Source organism: Rhinolophus sinicus, chromosome 17 (genome assembly GCF_057876585.1).
Source record: "Rhinolophus sinicus isolate RSI-liver-muscle chromosome 17, RSI-T2T, whole genome shotgun sequence".
NCBI lineage: Eukaryota > Metazoa > Chordata > Mammalia > Chiroptera > Rhinolophidae > Rhinolophus > Rhinolophus sinicus.
In genome coordinates this window covers 48563421-48590195 of record NC_142517.1, presented here as the reverse complement: position 1 = coordinate 48590195, position 26775 = coordinate 48563421, and the positions used below count along the sequence as shown (strand labels likewise).

Below are 26775 nucleotides of genomic sequence, written 5' to 3'. Positions count from 1 at the left end.
GAGGTCTCCTATGGTTCCCCAGCTCCTCTCCCTGCTAAGCTGAGAGGCTCCCTGCTTAGGAAGCTCGTCTGGACCCAGTAGCGGCTGGGCCACCCTGCTGGGTTTGGCTTGGGCCTCTCATCACCTGCCATTCTCTGGTTCAGGCCCGCTTTCCTGCGGCTCCTGTGGGGACACCTCTAGATCCTGAAGGGACGGAGGCTGGACCCAGGCTCTCCCCTGACCCCATAGCGTCCTTCCACCCAGCTCTCCTTTTAAGCCTGCCGTGAACCCCCATTTCACAGCCAAGGAAAGGAGCCCCGCTGACGGCCCTGGCCTCCTATCACCCCCCACCCCACCCCCACCTACACTGGTCCCCTGAGCCTTCTCCCTTGGACGCCTTGCCTGTCTTTCTAGGTGGTTTCCTGGCTTCCTCTGTGAATGTATATGCATGTGTTTATCAAGCTTCTCTCAGGGGCTCCCATATCCATATGTCTGTCTGTATCTGTTTTTCTATCTGTCTCTCTGTTTCTTTCTGCCTCTCTTTCTCTCCTCTGAGAGCTGCTTCCCTGTTCTCTCTGCCTCTTTCCGTCCTTTCTATCTACCCCTCTTTTTGCCTCCTTTTTTATTTGTCTCTCTCTGACTTTCTCCTCCTTTCAATGACTCTGTTTCTGTCTTTGTGTGTGTCTCTAAGTCTCTCAGTCTGTTTCTGAATTGTCAGTCTCTCTTTTGGTGTCTCTGTCTCTATCTCCTTCTCTCTTTCTCTCTGTCACTGTGTCTCTGTCTGTCTCACTCCCTTCCTGGGCCTGTCAGTTTCTATCTCTGGCTCTCTCCTAGTTGATCACTCTGCCTTTCCCACTCTGAGCCTCTCTCTCTCCTGGACAGTCAGCAGGCCAATGTCAGAGATGGAGCCTTCCCACTGGCCCCTACCTCTGGCATCACCACTGGGGACAGGCTTTGCCAACAGCTGACAAGGGAGAGCAGGCCTTGTGGCCCCAGCCCTGCTCTGTGCACTGGAGTCCCCGGGGTTGCAGCCATCTTCACACAGCACCTGCTGAGGGCTCCTTGTTCCCTCTCCGCCTCCCTCTCCTGAACTTAAACTCAGTGCCTCCACCCCTATCCCCCGAAAAACCTGAGCCCTGGCCATGAGCCAGCACCACTCAGAGCTCCATGGGGGTACTGTGGCAGGAACTCCACCACAACACCTCTCAGGAGCACACAGACCAGCAGGGATGACCTTACACCTTAGGTTGTAAACAGTGTGGACAACACAGGGCAAAAGAATCTGGGGTCCAGTGTAGGCCACAGACTGGAAAATCCCAAAGGAAGGGAGACCAGGGTCCATGTCAGAGAGAGAAAGGTTAGGCTCAAGCTGGACAGGACTGAGTCAAATGGAAAAGTCCAGAGAGGGCATTCCGATAAGAGGACCTGAACTGGCAAAGGTGGGAGGTAGGAGTAAATAAGGGATCCTTGAGGGGCAATGGTGTAAGGGCTAGAATTAAGGTTTGTGTCAACACTTGAGAACAGAGAGAAGATTAAAAACTTCCATGTGGTGGTAGGTAGGGGGAGGCAGAAGTTTTCATAAGGGACAATGACAGCTGAGTTGGATTCTAATTCCCAAGGTAAAGAAGAGGGGAAAGGCATTTCAGGCTAAGGAACCAATACGTGCCAAGGCAGAAGGCACGGAAGGGGCCTGGTGGGCTGAGGGAGGCACTGGCCTGCGTGGTGCAGAGGGAGAGGAAAAGGGACACGGAACCGAGCGAGGAGCCCAGCGTGCCCCCTGAGGTGCTTCTCTCTGGCGGCTGGCAGGGAAGGGTTTTGAGCAGGAGAGTGACATGGTCAGATTTTATTTATTTTTACTTTCTAAATCACTGGCAGCTGTTTGGAGGATGGACTGGCAGGAAGGGAGACTGAGGGTGGAGACCAGCTAAGAGCGACTGCAATCGTCCAGGCAAGAGCTGCAGCAGGGCTGGCCAGGGCTGTGCTCAGGGAGTGGAGACAAGTAAACTCTCGGAGGGCACCTTCTGAGGTAGAAGACTTGAAACTCAACCAGAAAAGGGGGTGCAGGGAGGAAGTTGGGGATGTCTGACGTGTCCAGTTTAGGGGACACGGCAGGAGGAGGAGATGTTTAGAGGAAAACACCAAGAACTTTGAGTTTGATGTATTTGTGGGACGTCCTGGGGGTAATACTCCTTCTTCTTCGCCCCCCACTTCAACTCCTGGCAGGTGCAGAGGCCTAGACAGGGTCCAGTGGCACACAGAGAGTTCTGGCAGTTGGCAATCCCTGGGGCTGAGCAGAAGCTGAGAGACGGTCTGATCTATTTATGGCCAGTTCCAGCTCCAAAGCAAGAAAGGGATAAGAAACATCTTAAGAAAGGCACTAGTTTGTGTCCTCTCCTGACTCCTGCTTCTTCAGTGTCTTCTCACCCACGCCCCTTACATGCCTGCTCCTACTGACAGAGAGAGAGGGGAGAGAGAGAGAGAGAGAGAGAGAGAGAGAACTAAATCAGCAAGGGCACCAAATGTTTAAGGCCATCCAACAAGTATTTTCAAATGCAAATTCCCTCCCTTCCACACAACTGTACTCTGAGCAGCTGGAGGCAGAGGGGATGGGGTGGGGGGGGCAGCAAAAATAAATCCCATTTTCTGCTCCTTTTCAGTGCTGGGCGGCAATCCCCTACTGCCTCCCCTCCCTCTCCACAGATGGGGGATTAGACTGGCCTCAGGTTTGGCTGTGTCTCGTGGGGAGGGTGATGGGCAGGGCAGGGACGAGTGGGGAGGGGGTGGAAGTGTTCAGTGACAAGGCTGAGAGTAACAGCTTCCATCAGGCCTGACACCCTCTCCCACTTGCCATGGCTCAAGTTGTTCTGTGTGTGCAGGAGACAGACAGACAGATACAGGGTGTCTCCATGGGACCATGTGTATTTGTGCCTAAGACAAACACCAAAACTGGGGGTGGGGTGGGAGGCAAGCTGACAGGCCAATGGTGTGGATGTGACTGGGAGAGGCTGGAGACAGAGCAGCCCAGTGTGACAGTGAGATGGTGAGAGAGAGAGAAAGAGAGAGAGAGAGAGAGAGAGAGAGAGAGAGAGAGAGAGAGAGCACGTGTGTGTGTGTGTGTGTGTGTGTGTGTGTTAGAGGCTGTGTGGGGGTGGGCATGCTGTTGTGAAAGAGGCTGCTGATGTGTGGGAGAAAAGATCAGACAGGCAGGGGGGGGGCTGGGTCCAAGTGTGCGGTCAGCTTCAGGGTATTTGTCAGTGGTCAAGGTCGGGGTGGCAGGGCGGGGCCGGGCAGTAGGCTTCACTCTGCCTGGAACCAGTAGGCATCCCCAGATGCTGTCCAAGGAGCAAGAGAAGAGGGAATGTGTGTGTGCACATGGGTGTGTTTGAGGGTATGGAGTCTGTGTGTTGCATATAAATGAGTGTCTTGTATGAGTATGTCAGTGTCTGTATGCCTGTATGAGTGTCTGTGCTAGAATATATCTCTTTGTATATAAGTTTGAGTACATGTCTATTTGTGGGTGTATGGTCTGTTTATGGTCTGTCTTTGTGAATGAAGGTGTGTCTGTCTGCGTATATGAATGAGTGTGTGTGTGTGTATAAATGTGTATGTCTATGTGTGAGCATGTATGTGTGTGCACATGAGTGTGTGTGTGTGTGTGTGGATGGATGATGAGATGGGATCCTCAGGACCTCAGGCTGCCCCGCCACCTGCCAGCATTGCCTCCAGCTCCCAGCAGATGATAAGGGGATTGTACACCTAGGTCTTTAAATCTGTCTCGGCATTTCTAGTGTAGAGTGAGCTAAAGGTCAGGACGGGGGGGGGGGGGGGGGGGGGCGGGGGCAAGAGGCTGCTGCACTTCTTACCTTTTTCCCAATGGAGCAGGAAGAAGTATCAGTGTCATGCAGGGTCTCATGCAGGGTCTCAGCTCCTGCTCCCCACACAAGAACGCAGGACACGGTGAGGCCAAAAAGGAACACCCACAGAGCCATAGATACGGGAGTCACACCACTGTATTCTAGCTGGCGGCTGGGTTGGAGACACAGGGAGCAGGATCCACATGATCCACAATCTACCGTCTGCTTCTCTGTGCCAACCAACCTCACTTGCTACCTGCAATCCGTGCTTCTAACTGCAATCCGCGCTTGCTAGCTCAGTCACCATGCGCTGCTAGCGTAGCCACGGCAGTTATATTAGTGGCCAATGGCTCACTGGTTACAGCTGACGACCAAATAGCCACAGCTGATGGCCATCTGATCACAGCTGATGGCCCTTTACTACCCGAGCCAGCATCTTTTCACGTGAGGCCGAGAGCCTGGAAACTGCTCTCCTGGCTCTGTCCCCACAATCAGTTTGCCTGACCATGATCACCTCACCCACCGACCTCCACTCCGGTTGTTAGCTGGCAGTGTCTCAGTTGACTGAAAGCATGTGTTGGAAACGGGCATACTATTTGAATTTCTGTATATGAATCACAAATACCACAAGAAGTCCTCAAAACAGATTTATGGTGCATTCTTTGTCAAGCCAGTGCCTCATGTAACATGTGGCGCCCCAGCCTTGTCAAAGTAGCTGTCTGGGAAGATGACTTCTTCCCGAGACTTGCATAGTCTGGGTCCCAGACCTTGACTTCAACAGCCAGGAAGGTCCACCTAGCCAGGTATCTATCCAGCTATAGCATCACCTAGAGGGCTTCTTTAATGCAGGACTTCATGAAGCCAACTAAACGGTTCGTTGAGAATGATTCAACTCAACCTTGGAAAGAAAATCATAAACATTTTACTACCTAGCTAAGCCAAGCATGATTACATATGGAAACTATGGACGCTACTCAGTGGGATTTTGATATTAATTTCCAATTTCCTCTTCACTGAGCAACTGATGAAAACCTAGTCTGTGCTATGCAGGCTAGAATCAACATCTTCATACACCCCACACCATCCACGCAAACTCTGCGGCTTCTCACCAGACTCCCTCCTCTCCAGTTCCACGCTGGCTGCTCCAGAGTTTTGCCCAGACCCTCAGTCTCCAAGGGTACACTCACTCAGGGTTTATTTAAGTGCAATCTCTATAGGTTGTATTCAGGAGGGCTGCCTCAGCCGGCCCCCTGCTGTCACAGGGAGTACCTCCCACCCTGGGCTCCCTGCAGAGCCTCTGCTCTCCATCTTCTTCCTAGTGTGCATGTTTGCCCATTCTGCCTGTCCTTCCTGCTCCGCATGGGGAGGGGAGGGGACATGTTCTGCCCCACTGGAATAAAGGGAGCTGTGTGTTATTCCTTGCTTTGAGCAGGAAGCAAAGAACAGCTTCCCCCATTGGGCAGGTACAGACATCTGGCAGCTTCCCGTGTCCACCCTCAGTGTCCCCTCTGACGACAGAGGGACCTGCTACTCCATCCATGTACAACATCAAGGAGACACCACTCCGTCTCTACATGGCATAGAACAAGACGCTTGCAGTGGGAAATGACTCTGAGAAGGGGCCCAGAGCAGGGCTTGGAGACAAACACACCTCGGGTTGTCTCTCAGTCCTGCCAATCTGTGACTCTGGACAAGCCAGTTATTCTCTCTTTAAAAAGGTACGTTCATCCCCTTCTCACAGGTATGAGAAATTAAATGAAATAACGGATGCATATATAAAGCCCCTGTACCAAGTAGGCAGTCAGTACAGGATAACTCAGAGACGTCAAGGGTTCAGGTCTAGACCACCGCAATAAAGTGAGTCACAATCCTTTTGCTGGTAGAGGGTCTTGCCTTCAATCTGTAAAAAAAAAAAAAAAAAAAAATGCGTCTGTGAAGCGCAATAAAGCAAAGCACAGTAAAATGAGGTATGCCTATAAATGATACTTATACTCTACCAACCAAAGGGGTCTTGGAGAACATCCAATGTTTACCAAACTTTGGCTTTGCATTAGAGTCACCTGGGAAGCTGCTTAAAATGCAGATGCCTGGGCCCAGGGCCTTGCATCAGTGGGTCCGGCTTCAGGCCCTCTATCTGCCCCAGCTTCAGAGTGCCAGGGTGGGCTACCCCGGCCTCTCACCCACCCTTTTCTTGCGCTTCAGAGCTACTAAGGCTCCAACGTGTGCTGGCTCTTGGTAAAGGCCCAATTGAGCTTGACATCGTCTTTGCCGGAGAGCACCCTGGCGGCTGCTTTGGTTTTGATTACAGGCCTCCTGGCACCGGGTAGCCGTGGCCTGTTCACCTGAAATGCAGGCACAAGGCACAGATGCTAATTACACGGGTAAGTACTTGCAGATTTCCCAGGAACAACAAAGATAATTTGTTTGCTGCATGGCTTGTTAGGAGGGACACTGGGCTCTGGTGACTGGGTGGTTTGTAGGTTAGGCCCCTGGCCTCTCACCTCCTCTTGCCCTTGCCTGCTGGTTCTCCCAGCTGTGCTGATTAGAAGCGGAAAAATTAAGATCTCCCCCTCAGTCCCCACCCCCACAGGCTGGAGGATGTGGGGAGAAGGAAGGGCATCGGCTGTGAGGCTAGGCCAGGCCACGGGCATCTGGGGCCTGTCGCAGGGGTCCCGCGGCCCAGCCTGGGGCGTGTGGGGACAGGGAGGACCGTCAGGAGGAAGCAGGGCTTTACTCTGAGTCTCCCCTTTGGACACGCGCAGCAGTACTGCCGCTGCTGGTGAGCAGGCTGCGTGGGGCAGATGAGGGATGAGAAGGGCTCATGCACAAGGAATGTGGGAGCTGGAAGAGCTGGAGAGGAAGCTTCCTGGGGCCCCCACAAAGAGAGGCAAGGGGGTGGCTGCCGCAGGCCTTGACTGTTACGGAGAGGACGGGAGTGGCACCCGATCCAGCTGAGAAGAGGGTCGTGCCAGCTCTGTGGGTCTGAATGGCATTGTGTGCGAAGAAAGTCGCCGTGGAAATTAGCCAGACCCCATCTGCCTAAGAGCAATGCAAGTGGCCCCATGAGAAGTCAGGCATTGGAGCTGGAAGCGCTTTAATAGCCCTCTCTCCTTGCTTCCTTCTGTCTGGGGAACGAGAAGAATGGGATAATTCTTATGAATGTTGGTACCCCTTATACTTTTATATGTTGTAATCGTTTTTACACACTGATAGTCACTATTTATCAATGACCTACTATGTGTCGGACAATGACATAGGTGCTCTGCATATGATTAGACTTATAAGGGAGAGGTCATTAGGTCCATACCACAGATGAGGAAATTGATGTTTAGTGAGATTAACTACCTTGACCGAGGTCACACAGTAAGATGCAAAACAAGTATTTGCTTCCCCTGGCATTTGGTGACAAGCTGTCCCCTGATGGGCTCCTCCCTGATGGGATCCTGGGACCCAGTCAGAACCAGAATGCAGGTTTCTGCCATCCAAGCACATAGCTTTCTCACATGGTGAGTGAAGGAGACAGGGGTGTGGGGTGTGGGGGGGGTGAGTCATGTGTCCACTATGGCAGGTGAGATGATAAGCATTTACAGGGGGGTCCAACTTTATTATGGGATGGTGGAAACTCCATCAAAATAACCTTGCTATGCTTCAGGGAAAACAGGCTTTCTGGGCCTCACACCCCTCCTCCCTCCCTTCCCCTCTAGCCCTCCCCATCCCTTAGGCTGCGGGTGACTCCGAAAGTAGATGGAAACTGTCTATGGGGGGTGGGAACCTGGTTTCCCCCAGAGTAGAGGCCAGTTTGGAGTGGGTAATTACACAGGGAAGCCTGGGGTTGGATTGGGTACAGGACCTGCTCAGCTGGCAGGTCGTGTGCTGGGGGAGGGGTAGTTAGTGAATAAAATGACAATGCCAGCCCTTTGAAAATCTGCTGTCTGTGGCCCCCAGATTTGCTTTCACGCTACATCCATTTACATCTTTTCATTCTGGTCTCACTAATCACCATGCCTCTATAGTCCACCAAAAAAACGCTGGGAGAATTTGTTCAAGGCAAGTAACTTCTGCCCATGGCCACCCCCTTCCCACCTCTCCACTTCTGCCCCTGGGCCTAAGGCTTCAACCTCCCGGCTGTTGAGAAGGCAACCTGTCCTGATATCATTAGTGTGTCCACGATAGCCCTGTTTGCACATATTTGTGTTCCTTCCAATTAAGGTGATTCATTACACCTCTAGTGGAGTTCATTTTTATTCCTTGATAAGAACTTTCAAATAAATACATTCAGCCATGGAAAGAATCCTTTGACAGAGCACATGTCCTAATTTTGGCTTGGGGCATGTATCCCTCAAGTTGTCAGCTGAGAATGTGCAGGAGAGACCTGGAGCTGGTTCTGCAGACTTTGTGCAAAGTGAGCCCGCTGAGCTGACACTGACCACTTGGAGGGATGTAGGGAGCCCCAGCTGTACCCCAGGGAGCTAGGAACAGCACACCAGCTCCCAGCGTCTGAGAAGGTCTTGCAGGCCCCATGGCCTGGAAGCAGAGGCTCCTTCTTTCCCTTAGGGGCCTGTTGAGGAATATAGTAAACACCAACCTCACTGCACACCGTGTTTCCATTCTGAGTGACTGGGGAAGAGCATGTGTCACTCCCGGCACCAAGTCTCCACAGAGGAGGCCACACAGCTACTGGAATGCACCTTGATGGAGACTCAGCACACTGAGTCTATCCCTGGTTCTGTTGAGTGAGGATTTGGGGCTCCTTGCTGCTCCTCTCTGAACCTCAGTTGTCTTCAAATGGAAGCTATTTCGTGGGCAGCCTCGGTGTGACCAGATTTGCAGTTCTGTCTTGTCAGCAACCCCAATCGTCCCTATTTTACACATGAGGAGATCGTTGCTCAGAGAGATTAAGTGATTTGACTGAGACTGATAAGCGGACAATCCGGAAATGAATCCAGCACTTGGCTCAGGATTCTCTTTAGTTCTCAGAGGGAGTCAGTGATGGGCACGTCCTGAGCACAAGGCCCTGGCCTGGAAGCTCTTCTTGAAAAAACAAACAGGGCTCAGGGACTACAGGAGCAGGCCTCAGACTTTGAGGTCTGCTGGCGGCATCCAGAGCTACTGTGTATCCCCAAAAATAAGACCTAGCCAGACAATCAGCTCTAACACATCTTTTGGAGCAAAAATTAATATGACTCGTATTATATTATATTATACCATATTATATTATAAAGACCCAGTCTTATATTATAGTAAAATAAGACCAGGTCGTATATTAATTTTTGCCCCAAAAGACGCATTAGAGCTGATGGTCCGTCTAGGTCTTATTTTCGGGGACATCACTGAGACAGTGGTGGGCAGGCAGCACATGTGCTGGGCTGCAGAGATCCCAGTCACCAGTTCCAAGAGACAGGATTAAACTCTAGTATAACAGGACTAGAATCTAAATTCCAGGTGCTATCTGAGAGAAACAGGGCATGGTGGTGGAGTCTTATATTTGTTAGAAAGCACTGGACTGCAAGTAACAGAAAATCTGACTAACAATGATTTATTTAATCAAATGATTGTTTCTCCCACAAAACAAGAAGTTAGAGATAGGTGGTTTGGTGGTATTGATTCAGCTGCTCAAATGGTGCTATCAAGAATCCAGGTTCTTTCTGTCTTGACTTTCTGCCACCCTCACTATGTTGGCTTTTTGTCCTCATGCTTGTCCAACCTTATGATCTTAACATGGCTGCTGCAGCTCCAGGCATTACATCTGCATTCAAGGCAGGAAGAAGGAAGGAGAGATGGTACCAATGACATTTTCCCCTTTAATCAGGAAATCAAAAGCCTTCAACTTGACAGTGGAAAGATGTAATAAACAGGTTGAAATGGGAAAGGAAGGAAAGAAAGGAGGGAGGGAGAGGAAGGGGAGGTGGACGAGAAGGAGGAAAAAAGGAAGGAATTCATCTTAGAGGCTTTCCTAACATCTTTTTGAAGAGAATAGAGTCACATGGTCAGTTTTAGCTGCAAAAGAAGCTGGGAAGCAGATTATCCGGCTTTTACCTTCTACAGTGAGAGACTAACAAGACAGAAGGTGATTAAGAATGGTTACTGAGTTTGCCAATCAACAGAATCTGTCACAGATTTCTACATTTGGTGCATGTGATGGCATTTAAGGGATAAATCCCAGAAGTCTGTCCTGGTCAATACACTTTTACACATGCTGTTTCCTGGAATTGGGAATTCCATTCTTATTCCTCTCATATTTGCCTAACAAAGCCTTCAGTGTATTCTGGAACTATACTTTTAGAAGCAATTTGGCAACATGTTTCAAGGGCCATAAAAGTGTTCATAAATTCTGACCCAGTATTTCCACTTCTGAGAATTTATTTGTTCCAAGGAAATAGCCCAAAAGGAAAAAAAAAAACTACATGCTCAAAGATGTTCATTACAGCTTTAGAAATAAGGAACAACAGAAAAATCCGACAATAGGGGAATGGGTAATTAAAGCATAGTACACTCACTGGATGGCATACTGCACAGCCATTAAAAGTGATCATTTTAAATTTCACTTAGTAATATAAAAAGGGCTATGATATAATGTTATATTGAAAACAAGACATATAATCAAATGCAGTATTTGGACTGCATACTTAGTCTGCTTGGGTTGCTATAACAAAATACCATTGGTTGAAACAACTGAAACTGAAATTTATTTCTCACAGTTCTCCAGACTAGAAGTCCAAGAGCAGGGTGCCAGCAGCATCTGTGCCTGGTAAGAGTTCTCTCTGGGCTGCAAACAGCCAACTCCCCACAACGTTTTCACATGGCCTTTCCTAGTTGTGTGCACACAGAGAGAGAGTGAGGGAGTAAGCTCTGGTGTCTCTTCCTCTTCTTAAAAGGACACTAATCCCACCATGAGCACCCCACCCGCGTGAGCTTATCTACACCTAATTATCTCCAAATATCATGACATTCAGGGTTAAGGTTTCAACATACGAATTTTGGTGGAACACAATTCAGTCCACAGCAATACTTAAATGTATGTGTGCCTTGTGGACAACGCCTTGGAATTCACAGAAGTTGTTGGCTTAGGGTAATGGGATTATTGGTGAGGTTTTTTCTCTCTGTTACTCAAAATTTCTATAATGATGTTATACAATTTTTAAAGTAATTAAGGGGAGGAGAGAAGTTAGAATAAAAATGATCCATGTTTCAAGTCTCAGCTCAAACGCCACCTCCTCTAGGAAGACTTCCTTGGTTTTTCCAATCACATTTTTTCTGAAGTTCTTATTTTACTGGAAATTGTGCTCTTCTGAGGCTAGGGCCATAAGCAGTTCCCCTTTGTTTCTGACCCATCATAGACCAGTGGTAGAGATCAAGAACCCAGGCTAGGAGCCCAGTGGGGTGGAGGTATTAAAGGGTGGGGAATGTGTGCACTCAGAAACCAGGAATGGGATCTAAACAATAAGTCCAGGGCACCATCAGGTGCAAGGCTTGAAAACTAAGGGCATATAGAGCTGGTCTTTCTAGTTATTTTAAATGTATTATTGTTATTAGTTAAGTTATACATACTCACTGTAAAACAAATTTAAATAGTTAAAATAAAGCCTGTCTTGGCTCCTGCACAATCCCACTCCCCTCCCCAAGGATTGTCAGTTTGGAATGTACCCTTCCAGAATATTCTGCCTCATGCACATAGTTTTAAAGCACGCATCTGTGTTTACATAAACAGAGCCAGATTGCTCTGTGACTTGCTTCTCTCTCATAAGGAGACCTTTTCTCTTCAGGATGCAGAGCTCTACCTCATTTGTTTGTACCTCAAAAAACCATTACTAATGTGGATATTCAGAAATGTATTTATCCCTTTCTCTATAGTGAGCATCCGGGTTGTTTCTGTTGGTTCAGATTTCCACCACTGCCACCATGGCCCCTTGTGACAGGGCCTCCTGGTGCACATGTAACACTTCTCCAGGCAGAAATGTGGAGCTGCTGTGGGGAAGGGTTTGGGCATTTTACATTTTCACAGGCACTGCCAGATCACGTTCTACAAACACCATGACAAATTCCATACTTACCAACGGGGAAAAAGGTGTTCCTTGCCCTGTGTTGTTTGACTTGCATTTCTTTGATGACTTGTGAGGCTGAGCCTGTGGTCATACATTTATTGGACATCTGCAGTTCCTCTGAGGTGAACTGTTTGTTCCGACTATCACTTATTTTTTCTTTAAGGTGGTTTGTCTTTTACTTATTATTTGTAGGAATTCATTATAAAATCCTGAATGTGGGGCGGCCAGGTGGCTCAGTTGGTTGGAGTGAGAGCTCTGAACGACAGGGTTGCCAGTTCGATTCCCACATGGGCCAGTGAGCTGCGCCCTCCACAACTAGACTGAAGACAATGAGCTGCCGCTGAGCTGGCAGAGGGACAACGGGATGGCTCAGTTGGTTAGAGCTCTAGCTCTGAACAACAGAGTTGCCGGTTCAATTCTCATATGGGATGGTGGGCTGCAACCCCTGCAACTAAAAGTTAAAACGGCAACTGGTCTTGGAGCTGAGCTGCACCCTCCACAACTAGATTGAAGGACAATGACTTGTAGCTGATGGGCCCTGGAGAAACACACTGTTCCCCAATACTCCCCCAACAAAAGTTATAAAAAAAGAAAAGAAAATCCTGAATGTTAATCCCTTTCAATTGTATATGTTGCAAATACCTTTTTCCAGCCTGTCACTTGTCTTTAAACAATATTTAAGGTGTCTTTTGTCATACAGTAGTTTTAGATTTGGACATAATCAAATTTAGCAATCTTTTCCTTTATGGTTTTTGTGTTTTAAGAAAGCCTTTCCAACCCCTAGGTTATAAACAAATTCTCCTATATTTTCTTTTCATAGTTTCATAGCTTTCTTTTTTTACATTTAGCTCTCTAATCCATCTGGAATATATTTAGTGAATGGTGTGAAGCAGGGATCGACTTTATGTTTTTTTCACACGAACAACCAATTATCTCTACAATAGTTATTGAAGAGTTCATCCTTTCCCTACTGCTTTCAAATGCTACTTTATCCTATTCTGAACTCCTCTTTACACAAGAACCCACTTAAACTTTCTGTTCTGTGACATGGATGCATTTGTCTTGTCCTGTGCCAGCACATCACCATTTTAATTAGCACAGCTTGGTGGTGTTTTGTTATCTGATGGGGCAAGTCCTCCCTCATTGTACTTCTTTTTCAAATATTTCTTGACTGTTCCAACACATTTATTCTCCCAGAATAGTTTTAGAATTGGCTTGTTAAATTTCACACACACACACACACACACACACACACACACACACACCCCACTGCTGTAATGATTCTGATTGCCATTGTGTTGAATTTATAGAATTCTTTGGGCAGAACTGATATCTTCACCATGCTCTCTCTGTTTACTGTGGGCTTCTCTTAGGTCTCAAGCCTGATTCTGAGGCCAACTCCACTGCTTACTAGGTCTGTGATCTGGGGTGGGGCTTGGCCTCTCTGAGCCCCGGCTCTGTCATCTTTGATATGGGAGTACTATTTCCTGTCCCAGCGCTGATGGAGAATTAAGTGAGAGCCAGTGTGTGAACGCACTAAATGGTGAGCTCCTAGTTGGCCAGCCTCTGCCTTATTTAGGTCTACAGTCCAGGACAGTGAGTTCTTTGAACAGTCCTGAGGGGAAGAGAGAACACAATGTTTCCGTTTAGGTAGATTCAGGGGGTGTAGGTCTGGGGGTTGGCAGAGAGAGAGAGGCAGAGAACTACCAAGTCAATCACTATGTTAGGTTCTTAACATAGGTCATCTTGTCTGTCCTCAGAACAAGTCTGTGAGGTAAGTACGATCATCCTCTTTTCATAGCTCAGAAAAATGAGACTCAGACAGCGACCTGTCTAGACTCAGATGCAAGGCTCTAGTAAGTTGCAGCCCACATCATCTGTCCTGCCTAGTTTGGGGGAGGTGATGGGGGCCTCTCCTGGTCATAAAGCCAGAGATGTTAGATGGTCTGCTGCTTCCCTGTCTGAAGTCTAATGAGCCTAGAGTACACTTGGCCCCAAGATACCAACATAAGCATTCAGCACTTAGCACAGTGTCTAGCACATATTAGGAGCTTGTTGAATTAGATTGGGACAAAGTCCAAATATCATCATGTGAATGCTACAGAGAGCACAGTAACTGCTAGACACATTCAGAGGAAGAAAAAGGTTATGTGTGCTAGGGAAATCAGGGAAGGCTTCCAGGTAGAAGTGAGGTTGGAACTCAGCTCTGAGAGATGGGGAGATTTAGAGAACAGAGCACTCCAGAATCAGAGCTAGTATGGCCAAGCAGGTGAGCCCAACTGGCCAGAGAGGCAGTGAGTGTGAACAGAGAAAGGTATTTCTCTGTGACTGAGGCCAGTAGGTCATGGACCTGGTATCTTCTAGGCCCATCTCGCTTCCGATAATGTCCTAAGATTAAGCTTCATTTTCCACTTGCAGGTCTCACAGCCAGTTGCCACGGCACTAAAACTCACGAACCAGTGGTGGGAAGTCAGCTGGGAGGGTCAGAAAGGGGCTGCTTTCCTCATGCCATTTGCCTGCCCCACACTGCATCCTGACCCTATCTTTTCACTCTAGCTTTGTCTCTCCACTCCACATATCATATTAGTGTGTATACGTGTGGGCACCTGGGCATGAGCTGTGTGCCCTTGGGTGAGTGCCTCAGCTTCTCTGAATTCAAGATATAAAGTGTCCAGGTATGCACATATTCTGGTGACGAGGTGGTCTGTCTTGCTCCCATCGGAGACAGGAAAAGCCTCAGGACATAACCACTGTTGACACCTTCATACACTGAGAGGAAAGGAGAAGAGGAACAATCCAGTTCATGCCAGGTGCTTTATATACAGGTTGCCAGGTTGAGTTTGGGGTTTAAAAATCAAAGCACATTAGTTCAGGTCATTCAAGAAACCGTACCCCAAGACGGGATTAGATACATAAGAGATTTATTTCCAGAAACACCTCTGAAGGAAAAAGGGGAGTAAGCCAGAAGGGGTGTGGAACTGTCACACCATGATGCAGGCCTGGCCCCTGCGATGGAGCGAGGGAAGAAAGGGGGATTGGATGGACAGTCTCAGACTGCAGCCTAGTTCGAAGGAGGTTTCAACCAGGCCAACAGGAAGTCCTCAAGCGAAAGTTGTCCCCAGAGGAGACCTGCATCTCTCAGGAATGGGCTTAGCACCCCTTCCTTAGCACCCTTCCCTGACTCAGCACCCCTACTGTGCTCAGCATTCAGTGGGGAGCCCACGGGAAGTGTGGCCTTGGCATCAACTCACAGGAGCTGGGACCCTTGGTCAGCGACACTCCCACAGTAGGAGATCTGAGTAGCGTATTTTCATGGCTGCACCCAAAGACAGCAGGTGGCACTACCACCTGCATGACACTGACATTATTTAAGCCCAAGGGAGGCCAGATGTTGAGGTAGAAAGATGATACATTTGGGCAGACATCACTGCTGGGCTCCTCTGCTTACTGTGTGATCCTGATTAGGCTTTTTACTAACCTGACTTCCAATTTGTCTACAAAATGGAGTAACAGTACCTTTTCTGTGGGTTGCTAAGAAGACAATCTAGGACCTTAAACCCTCTCTCCACAGCTCCAATGGGAGAAAACTAGATGGAACTGACTGATTGACTGAAGCCTGGGTCAGGGGCCAAAGGAGGAAGCACTTTCCTTTTTCCTAGGGGAGGTTTGAGAGGCTAGAAGACTTAAAAACAAGTATAGAAAGGAAAGCCCCCCTGAGGCCCACTCATGGTAGACGTGGTATGGTCACTTGAGGGAGAAAATACAGATTGTTCTATACCATCTGGATATTAAGTGCTTCATCATCTCATAAAAACATGTCAGTTCTACAATTATTTCAAAATAAGAAGTGTACTCACAACTTTTTTTTAGTTACGGATGCCTTCCGCTGCAAATATCAAAAAATCCAAATACTTGTATCTTAAGCAATAAAATCATTTACTTACTTCACATAACAAGAAGTTGGAAGGTAGGAGGATCTGGGGTTTGTTTAGTTCCTTAATAATGCCAGGGTGCTGGATCCATGTCTCTGAGCTTCTCTTGGCCTTTGCCTCATTGTCACAAGATGGATGCCACAGCTCCAGACATCACACCCTCACACAATACTGTCCCAAATCAGAGGAAAGGGGAAGGTATAATAGGAGACATTTACGTCTCATTTCTTTGAAAGGAGAAAAACATTTCCCAGAAGGCCCCTGAAGACTAATCCCTTATGTCTTGTTGGCAGGATTAGACCACTCTTTGATAAATCACTGGCAAAGGTATCTCTGGGCACAAGGCTGCTTGAACAAGATCAAGGTCTATTAGCAAAAAAGACTTCAGGGAATGGCTCCTGAGTAGGCAACAAAAAATGTCTTCCATAGGAAAAATCTCTGGAAACAGAATGAATCTTTCTATCCTGAGCATAGCTTAGAGGTTTCCCAAGTATATAAACACATACAGTATAAAGTAAACAATGAAAAATAATATACAAGACACAGAAGTCAGACTAAGAAAGAAAGTCATTCAATCCATAAAGGGTAGGGGTTCGGGGGTGGCTAGAATAGTGGACACAGTCCATTATAGAGGAGCTGACAGACTCTTTGTCCCGGGAGAGGGAACAGGTCAAAGAAACCCTCACAGAATCTTTGTGTGAACAGAGTGCTGCCAGATGAGTAGGAGTTCACTAGGCAAACTGAGCTGGAGATGAGCCGACTCAATCTATGAAAAGCTATGTTAATGCAGGAAGGGTTCATGAAGGGGTTCACTGTCACAGCCATTAAGAAAGGGAAGGGATGAGTCCCGAGCCTCCTCTCAGAGATACAAGGACATTGGTTGTCCAGGTTGGGTGGAGAAAGTCTTTGCAGAAGGGGCAAGTTTGGAGATGACCGCAGGTAACTCTGGGAGTATTAGGACCCCAGGGGAGGCACAGAAAGGGGCGGTGACAGGACCATTTTGATGTGATCCATCCAGACTAATGGAGCGTTGGAAAGACCCTGGGCCTGCACGGGTATGGGAGCTCAGCTGGCCCCACGTAACCGGTCCCAGATGACTCTGCCTCTGCATACCCTGTCCAGCCTGGAAGCCTCTTCTACATCTCCCTTCCTGGAGAATACCGTCCTAACTTTAAAGACCCGGCTCAAATGTGGCTTTTTTGTAGAAGCCTCCTGCAGTACGAGGCAGAACATACCACACACACCACTGCCTTCGTGCTTTGTAATCGCCACCGTCTGTGTAACTGACCTGATTTCAGGTCTGTGTACCTTTCTAGCTGGTGCTCACCTCCAGGCCGTTTTCAACCTGATTTTCAGGAGAACTCTTCCACTCTGTGAGCCCATAGCTGGCAGGGCCCCAGACAAAATAACAGAGGTTCTAGAGGGAATGAGGGAGTCCTAAAAATGAACAAATGGGTCTGTGAATGGAGATAACCAAGTACTCCTGGGAAGTGTCCCCATCCACACACCAGTGTGGGCACCAGTGACCAGATCCAGGTGCCAGCCCCCTCCCCGTGTTGTTACCCCAATATGTGTCCTGGGGATCGGTTACGTGGGGCCAAAACTACTAGGTTTGACGCTCACACACTGCAGGTGCTGGAGAATGGAAGGGAGTATTGAGAAAGGTGCCTACCACCTGAGAGAAAGGAAGATAAGCGGGAACTCAAACAAAATTCATAAATTGGCTCTTTCTAAAAGCTTTCCGCACCAAGTGTTGGGAACCAAGATGAAAAACACAAATACTGAGTTTAAGAACCAAGGCACTCTCTAAGGAGAATAGGACATTTCCACACAAGGCAACAAAATTAGGCAAAGAGAATGAAACTGATGCATAAAACAGCTCAAAGAGACCTGGAGATTACTTGTTAGTTATGCAGAAAGCTTCCCAGAGAACTGAAAGATAGAGGCCATGCCAAAGAAAGTGGAAATCAGGCCAGGATACGAAGGAGGGTATGTACAAAAAAATAACAAAAGGCTATGGAGATAAAAATCAGAAAAGTCGTTTAGAAAAAGAAATGAGATATAACTTGCACAAGGCGGCAAAGAATGAGAAAAACATTTTCTAACTCGAACAGGCCAACGAAAGGGGATAAGGAGATTGCTGGCTCGTTTTGAGTTGGGGAGAGAAAGCCTATAAAGCAGTGACATTAAAAAAGCAGAGGCTTTTAATTTTTTTTTCTAAGCCTAAAAAGGTCAGCTGTGATCTGAAAACTGAAAAGAGGCACCGCATGGGATCATGAGAAGGCAGGAAGCCAAGAGAGAATGAGGAAGAACTTGTATATTTACATCCACGGGCTCTGATGACTTACATGCTTAGGTACTTAAAGAATTGGCCCAAGGTGGAGTCAGATCACTAGCTCTCAATCCTGAGGGGATTTATGGAGAACTGGTGAGGGGCCTGGAGACCAGAGGGAGACCCAGGCAGCTTGTCCCTGCCTCTCTTTAAACCTGGGGAAAAGCAGATGCCTCTGGAAGTGCCGGACCCATCAGCCGCGCTGCTATATAATAGAAAACTATTGGGACACATCGTCAAAAAATCAATCTGCAAACACTAGGTCATAAGGAATTAGGTAATAACCAGAACTGCTTTCCAAAGAACACATTCTGTCAGAGTAATCCAATTTCCTTCCAGGACAGAATGATGGGCCTGGTAAATCAGGAACGGCAAGAGACACATAATCTTCCTTAACTTAAAGAGCAAGGCATTTAAATTCATCTTCCATGAGAAGTCTCAAAAGAAAAATGGGGGAATTGGGGTCTATGGTTGGCCTTTCTGGGGTTGAGCACATGGAAAGAGGTTGAAGGGTTAACCCAAATAGCAGAGGTAGAGGTGAGTGAGATAACTGTGCTGGTGGTGGCTGGAGACAAAGTGTTGGGGGTAAGGGGTACTGGTGGTGGTGATGCTAAGGGTGGAGATGGCTGGTGGTGGTGGTGGACATGATACTGGTGAGGAAGGGAGTGATCCCAGTGGAGGTGGTGATGATGGTGTTGCAGATGGAAGTGATGGCTATGGTAGAGGTGGTAGTGGCGGTGGATGCAGTGATGGCTGTGGAGATAGAGATCGTGGTGGAGATGGAGATGGACATGCTAATAGTGGTGGAGGGGGAGGTAGCGGTTATAGTGGAGATGATTGATGAGTGTAACGGAAATATTGATAGTGGTGGGTGGAGGTGTGGTGGTTGTGGTGGAGATGATGGTAATTTACAGTGGTGGTAGAAATGCAAACAATGAGCATGGTAGAAATGGAAATGGTGACAGTGGTGGTGGTCACGGTAGCAGCAATCAAGCCTAAAGCAGACATGGTGAATCTGGGTTTCAGTCATTGTTTTGGGGTATCGATGATAGACACCCACATCAGCCTGTTTTCCCCAAATCTTTGCTGCTAGAAATGGGCACAAGACTCCCGGCATTTTGGGCCCGGCCTCCTTCTGCCTGCCTCTCCACTATCCTGCTAGTCCTGGGGCAGTGAGCAAGAAGGGTGGGCAGCTGCGGACCTCACGTGGCCTGTGTGATGGGAGGGTTTCCTCCCACCCAAAGGGGTGGCCACAGCCTGAGAGTACCCACTGTCCAGGAAAGGAAAAGGCTCCCAGGGCCAAGTGGAGGCAGGCTCTCCTAGCCCAGGACTGGAACCTACAGCCCGTTAGCTGACAGCTGTTGGAACCCCCACAACCCAGGAAGTTGTGCAGGTTGGGGTTGGAAGAGGCTTCTTGTGAGTTCTGGCATTCACACCTATTTCCAGCTTGAGTTCTACCACTGAAGCTCAAGTACTAGAGGCTGGGAAGGGTGGCCTAATGACCTCCTTCCAGCTGGGCTTTCACCAGGATGAGGATGTTTTGTTGAGTGGAAATATAGTTAAAACACACCCCAGGTCTGTGGGCCCCTGTGCCTCAGGAGCCCAGGAAATGGGAGAGAGATGGATTGCTGGAGTCTATGGTGGTCTTCATGGAGTGTGTGGTGGATGAAAAGCTGACCAATTTGGGCTGGACTCCAGAAAAAGATTCTTGAGGTTGGGAACTCAGCTCCAGATTGGAAAACATCTGTCTACCTGCTTGCTGTCTGCATGGCCCCAACTGGCTGTGTGACTTTAGGTGGGTACTTAAAATTTGGGCTTCATGATGTTCCCTCGTACCCTAAAAAGTCGGACAAGATGGCCTCTGAGGTCCTTCAGCTATGTGTTCAGTCCTCTAAACGTATTTCACACCCTAGCTCTGTCCACAAGCCCACCCTACACATCCTCTCTGCCTATAGGGCCAGACAGACCCCTCACATGCTGTGGCCCTGGCTCAAGGCCCAGCTCAAAGCCAATTGTGCCACAAAGCCCACTTGTGCTCGGCAGGCAGAAGTGGCCTCTTCCTCTGCTAGACCCCATAGCCTTTGTCTACCCTCTGCCTTGAACTGTCAGACTGTAGGGCGCCAGGCTCAGTGCCTGACCCAGCTTCTCTCGGCCTCATAGTCTTGAGCTTTGTTCACGTATCCCTCTCGGCAACCAGCACAGGCCTGGCAGAGCTGATGCCGCAAAAGTGGTGAGGAGTAAGCGAATTTTATACCTAAAGAAACCAAGGCCCCAAGTGGACAAGTGGCCAAGACTAGAGAGCCCGGATCTCTGGACCCCCTATCTAACCCTTGCTTAGAGTCTCCCAAACTTGTGTATGAACAGACCTCTCAAAAGGAAAAGCAATTCTCATAGATCCTGTGATTTTCTAACAGTTCCCAGACATGTTTTTATGCAACACCAACTTAAGGCACTGAAGTCCTAGTCTATGAAAATGTTTAACTGCAAAGAGTTCTGACTTTATAACTGCTGAAATATTTTAATATCAATGAAATCCAAATTTTAAAACTATTCTTAGAACTTAGAAACTCTGAGGTGGAATACCCTAGTTTGAGAAACACTGTCCTAACTAAAAAATTCACAGGAAGGTGTGCATGACTGATATATCCTTTTCACTGTGCCATAGGTCCCAGGGTAATTTGCATTTTTACATGTACCCTTGGAAAGAACAACAGATAACTTATCAGGTGGCCTTATAAGGTGAAATGGCAGTCCTTGGGTCACCCAGGATGGTGGGAATCTCTTCAAATCCTTCCAAAGAAGCTCTGTCAAGGACACCAGCTCATGCTTTATTTAGGTTGAGGGTGGATATGTGTGTGTGGCGGGGGGGTGGAAAGGGGAGAGGAGGGTTCCAGTTAGGGGAAAGCGATGGCTTCCTCAGATTCCCCTTCCACACTGCCATTCTGTTTCCCAGTCAGCCCTGCTGATGAGGGAGGGCTCTGCCCAGCACTGCATACAGCCCCTGCCTCCACCACCCTCACCCCCACCCTCACCCCCACATACACCTAGATTCTCCCTCCAGGCTGCACTCACATGCCTTCTCTCTGCAGAGATGAGGCAAAGCATTCCGTTCCCACAGAAGACCAGAAGAGGTGCCTTGTTACACCTGCAGTGTAACTTAGGCATGTTATCCTCTCTGCACCTCCCTTTCTCCAGCCTTACTTACAGATTCAGATTAGATGGTTTCAGAGGTCCCGTCCAGCCCTGACCATTCTGTGATGTGTCATTTCTCCTCCTTTATGTTGTGAAAGGCCCTATGGTGGTGTGGAAGGGGCAGGGCCTTTTGCTTCACACAGATGTGAGTGCAAATTTGGGCTCAAGTTCTTTTTAGATGGGTGATCTCAGCTAAGGTGCTCAGCCTCCATGAATTTCACTTTTCTCTTCTTTAAATTAAGGATAACACCTTCTATTACATAGACTTGTTGTAAGCATTAGAGATAAAAAGAAAATAGTGTACCTGTTCTGCTCTCAATTAGTGACAGTTATTATTATATTGACTAAGGAAGGCCCTGAAAAGCCATGTGTGTGGTAGTTGGAAGGATGGACTCTGAAGCACCATGGCCTGAGTTTGAATCCAAGCTTAGCCACTTTCTAGCTGTGTGATGTTGGGTAAGCAACTTAACTCTATTCCTCCATGTCTTCATCTGTGGAATGAGGATAATAATTATACCTATCTCATATAGTTGCTACAAGGATAAAATTATTCAATAAATTGACACACTTAGAGCAATGTCTTACATAATAAGCACTCAAAAATATCAGGTGTATCATTATTACTAGAGACACATATGGGGGGTGGGATGCTGCCACCACTCTCCACGTACTCCCACCCTCACCTTTGCTAAGCTGAGTCCCACCATTCACCTCCCCAGCCTATGGTCTCCCAGTTTTCATTAAGCACCCAGAGCCTGGTGACCCTCATGTTCCCTGGCTCTTTCAAGAAGCTGAACTCATTCCTGTGCCCTCCCTGAAACCTGCCCTGTTCTGCCACATACAGCCTGTTAGCTTGTTCCTGTAACCTCTGTGGAGCCAGGCTTTTCCCAGCAGGTACCTGTCTGGCTGCTGGTCATGAGACCCTACATCGCCAGCCCTCATTTTGAGCTCCGGGGGTTATCCATTCCACCTGGGAGCATAGGAACAGACTCTGCTACCTTTCTTATCTAGGTCCTGATAGCATTCACTGACATTCCGTTCTTCCTCAGAGTTGCCCTAAATCTCTGCTTCTCACTCTTGAGCTCTTCTTCAGGTCTTCACAAATAATGCTTTCTTTAGCTAATGGGCCTTGGCTGAGCTGTAGAGACTCAGGGATTTACAAATGAAAACAAAAGTGAGAACCTTTTTTGCTCACTAGATTGGCAAATATGTATTTATTATATAATACCCAGTGGCAAGGATGTGAAAGAATGGGTACACTCATACTTTGATGGAGGGAGTATAAACTGATATAGCCTCTTTGGAGGGAAGTTTAGTTCTACCTATAAGAATTTAAAACAAGCTTACCCTTGACCCATAAATGCCGCTTCTAGGAATCTATCCTATAATCTCCATCTACACAAAGATACTCTTACAAAGATGGATATGTACTAAAGCACTGGTTGTGACTGTAAAACTTCGGAGACGATATAAATGTTCACTGGTAGGGAAACAGATTAACAATAAATGGAATAGCTATACAAAGGAGTACTACACAACTTTAAATATATATATATATATATATATATATATATATATATATATATATATACATATGGAAATAGTAAGAGAAAAATGGCATGTTGCAGAACAACATATATGGTTTGATCTCATTTAGGAAAAAAAAAAAGCGCACACTTTCCCCCTCCTCTCACCTGGGTAGAGACTTCCTGCTAAGTTCAGGCTGGCTCAGGACAGGCTGCAAGAGAGGGTTGAAAGCCCAGCCCCTTCCTTCCAGCCAAATGGGTCAGTCCCCAGGATTGCCACACCTGGAGAAGGAGAAGGAAGCACTGCTGAGGCTCAGGGGTCAGAACTCTTGCCCAGTGGAGCACAATGGTGGCAGCCTCCATTCTGAGGCAGACAAACCTGGGTTCAAATGGTGGCTTCATCTCTTACCAGCTGAGTGGCCTTGGGGGAGGCTCCTCACCACTCTGAGACTCTGTTTCCCCATCTATAAAATGGGATTAATAACACCTACCACACAATGCGGTGGGAATTAAATGAGACAATGTATGGACAATTCCAGTAAATGCCAGCCCTCTCCGGTCCCTCAAGGGTTTCTTTTACTTTGCTTTCAAATTCCTGTCATCCAACCTCAGCCGCATCCCTGCTCATCACCCCTCCATCTTCCCTACCCTACTGAGGTGGTGGTGGATTCTGCCCAGGTCCACTCTCATTCCTCACTCACTGACTACACTGAGGCCTCATCCAACACTGAGTCGAGTTGTGTAAGGCCAGTGAAGAGTGCCGCCCCATTTCGTCAAAATATCCTCTCCTCCCCCTACCCACCACCCCAAAGTGTCTCCTGTTCCTTCCCACCTGTGCCCAAGCTCCCACCTCCCTCAGCCTTCTTCAGGACATGACCCCATCAGTCATCTTCCCCTTTCCTCTTTGACATCTTCAACCCATCCCGCCCTCCCCTCCACCCCAACCTTATGATTAAGCTCAGGTGATACCCGTGACGACACCACTTCTCTCCCCTGCTCTCCGCCCCATCTCCCATCTCCTTTGACTACCAGCTGTCTCCTCCTCATAGCGACCTTTGTTCAACCTCCTTCCTCCTCACTCTGACCTCTGGGCAACAGTGGAGACAGTTAGCCACAGGCCCGTGGAAACGTGCTCCTGACTTCTGCTGCCTCAAATGCTCTGCATCTGCCAGGACTGTGCCCTGGCATCAGTCCGCCTCACACCTCGGGCAATCCGTCTCCAATCCATCCTCCGAGAGCAACCCGACGGCCGGACTTCCAACTCTTGGCTGACAGAGTGACTGAGCTTGGGAAGAAACTTGATCCGCGTTCTCTTTTTCAGAGGAGAAAACTGAAGCCCAATAATGTCCCCACGTAATTTCCCCAAGGCCACACAGCGAGCGGGTGAGCTTTGGAGCCGGGTTGTCTTTTATCAGGCAGGGAATCGAGTGCTTCCGGAAGTTTCCGGCTCTCCGGAACTTCTTCCCTTCTACTCTACACCCTTTCTCAGCCCTAAAAAAGCCCAGCCAGGTGCATATTAGCATAAAACATCCCTAATTAGTCTCCGTTTCCGCCCGGGTGGGTCGTACCCCGCTGCCTGGATCCCAGCCTCTGGCCCCAGCACCCCCGTCCCATCCACAGGCCGGCCGGGGTAGCTCCCAGCACCTGCCCCGAGAGGGGGCGAGAAGCGTCTGCGGAGGCCAGGCTCCTACCCCACCTGGCCCGGCTCCGCCCCGGACGCCCACCTCTGCGGCGCACGCGGCGCACGCCTCCCGAGCACGGGAGGGTTTGATTGACCTTGGCAAGAGGCAGCAGAACCCTCAAAGGCTCGGTCCCTCGCGGCTGCCCGGCGCCGGGGCTCCAGTTTCTGCTTCCACCATCTCGGTTTCTCGCCTCGCCAGGGCTCGGGGGAGGGGTGCTGGGTGGAGCCCAGTCCGACCCCCGGCAGCAGCGCTCCTCTGCCGGAGACGCGATCTGATGAGAATGTCTTCCTGCAAATTAAGCCTTCTCAGGACTCTCCATCCGGTGCCGGGCAGCAAGCCCGGCGTGCGGGGAGCCAGTCCTGGGGGGCGGGCGCCGCAGCAGTAGCAACGGCTCTGCACCCCACCTTCCATTCCCGCCCCCTCCCGCCTGCACCAAGGGTCGGCCAACTAGAGGTCGAAGTAGAGCTCGTCTATCGCTGCCTTTCAGAAAGAACGCCATCTGTGCCCCTCCTCTGCCCCGTTCGGGCTGCGGAAGGGGCCCGACAGCCTCTCCCTCTTCTACCTTTACCCAAGGGGAGACACCCTCCTGAGCTCCAGAGGCGAGAACCCTAGGTTCCAGTCCCGCTATTTCCCTGAGGTAGCTGTGGTGCTTGGACAATTGCTTCTTCGTTTCCCCAGGTGTAAAACAGGGGCAATGTTTTCGTTTGGTTCTCGTGAGGATTCACGACCCAGTATGCGAAGCGCCCGCCGCAGTGCCCACTACACAGTGAGCGGGGGTCCTAGGTACGTAGTGTCAACCCAAGGGCTTCAGGGACTCGGGAATCTCCTCTCACCTCCATTGTTCGTAAACGTTACTTACCTGCGTTTTTCTGTGAAAGGCATCTGAAGCCTTCGCTCACATAGAGGTATCTACAAGGGGTGGGAGAATTTTCAAGTGTACTTGGGAGAGGAAGAGGTAGAATTTTGGAACAGGCGCTATCTTGGAAAAATCATAAACTCCAAGATTTTCTCCAGGAAAACAAACAGCAAATGCCCTAGTGGAAGAATGTCACCTTTCGCTGACTGAGGTCGTTTAGGCAATAACAATTACTACCCCCATTTTATAGATGAGGGAACTGAGGCTAAGTAATTCCCCCAGGATTTCAGAATTGTTTAAAAAGTTCCAAGTTGAACCCAACTCTTCTCATTCCAAATCCTGTGCCTTTTTGCTACTCTACCCTGCCTTTGGACATGACTATTCTGTGCTATTTATAGTTTCTGCACTTATTTTTTTTCTCTTAGTATTGGTGAATTAAAAATAAAAATAAAAAGACTCCAGCCTGTTTTTACTGTGCTGAAGGAATACAAAGATGAAAAATGTGTGTCTGCACTTGCATCTGGGTTCAAAACACCAGGCAGGGTGTTGGGGTAGGCAGAATGGCAGGGAAGGTGAGACTCCAGGAGCTGGGGTGTCAGGGCACTTAGGAAAACCCCTGGGGGTCGGTCCCCTCTGGCTCTAACCAGGAAGAGGTGGTGCCTTAAACACAGGTCTCCCACACTTTTCCCAGTAAGGATCAGGGCAGTCCGCAAGTGTCCAGCCCCTGACCTGCCCAGCCCTGCAGGTGGAAAGCTGCTTGGCCCAGAGGTGGCCCAGCACGAGGCCTATTCCCCTCGGGGTATCTGCCTGGCAGCTAGGGCAGGACTCACCTCTGGGAGGACAGACAGAGAGGCATTGAGAGGTTGAGACAGGGACAGACAAAGGTGGGGAGGAAGCAGTAGAATGAGAGGGAGAGACAGGAACCCAGAGAGGGAACAAGGGAGCTATTCAGAGCGAGAAAGAGAGGGGAGGCCGCATGGGGGGGAGAGAAAAGACAGAGAAAGAGGGGAGAAAAGGGAGACGGACGGACAGGCAAGGGGGTAGCGGGCAAGACAGGGAGGAGACAGAAAGAGCAGAGGGGGAGAGCGGAGTGAGACAGATGGGCAGGAGAAACAAAGGAGCGAGTGGGTATAAAGGGAGAACGCAGAGAAAGAGAGGAGAGGGAGAGGGAACAAAAAAACGGAGAGAGAAGAAAGGAAGGAGGGACGGAAGGAGAGGGAGAGCCGAGAGAACTCGGGGAAGGAAACAGCAAGGCAGCGAAAAGAGCTGGGAGAGGGAGAGGGAGAGGGAGAAAGGCCGCGCGACGAGGAGGGCCGCGGGCCCGGCGGGTGGGACCTTGTGCGAAGCCCTTTCGTTCTCTTTTTTGGGGTGGGCGGCGGA

The 26775-nt window shown here is 48.9% G+C and overlaps 1 long non-coding RNA gene across 5 annotated transcripts; it reads right to left on the bottom strand.

Annotated features, from left to right (window-relative positions):
- Window positions 1-369: 369 nt before the first annotated feature.
- LOC141570708 (uncharacterized) lies at window positions 370-26396 on the bottom strand. 5 transcript variants are annotated; one of them, XR_016019607.1, is made up of 5 exons: window positions 24634-26396; window positions 23026-23139; window positions 5624-5733; window positions 3843-4005; window positions 370-2429 (listed from the first exon to the last, which is right to left on the bottom strand). It is a non-coding gene; the product is annotated as an uncharacterized LOC141570708 (long non-coding RNA). The 5 variants fall into 5 exon arrangements; XR_016019605.1 differs by having other exon boundaries at window positions 3843-5733; window positions 24061-26386; XR_016019606.1 differs by having other exon boundaries at window positions 3843-5733; window positions 24582-26386.
- Between the last annotated feature and the right edge of the window lie 379 nt (window positions 26397-26775).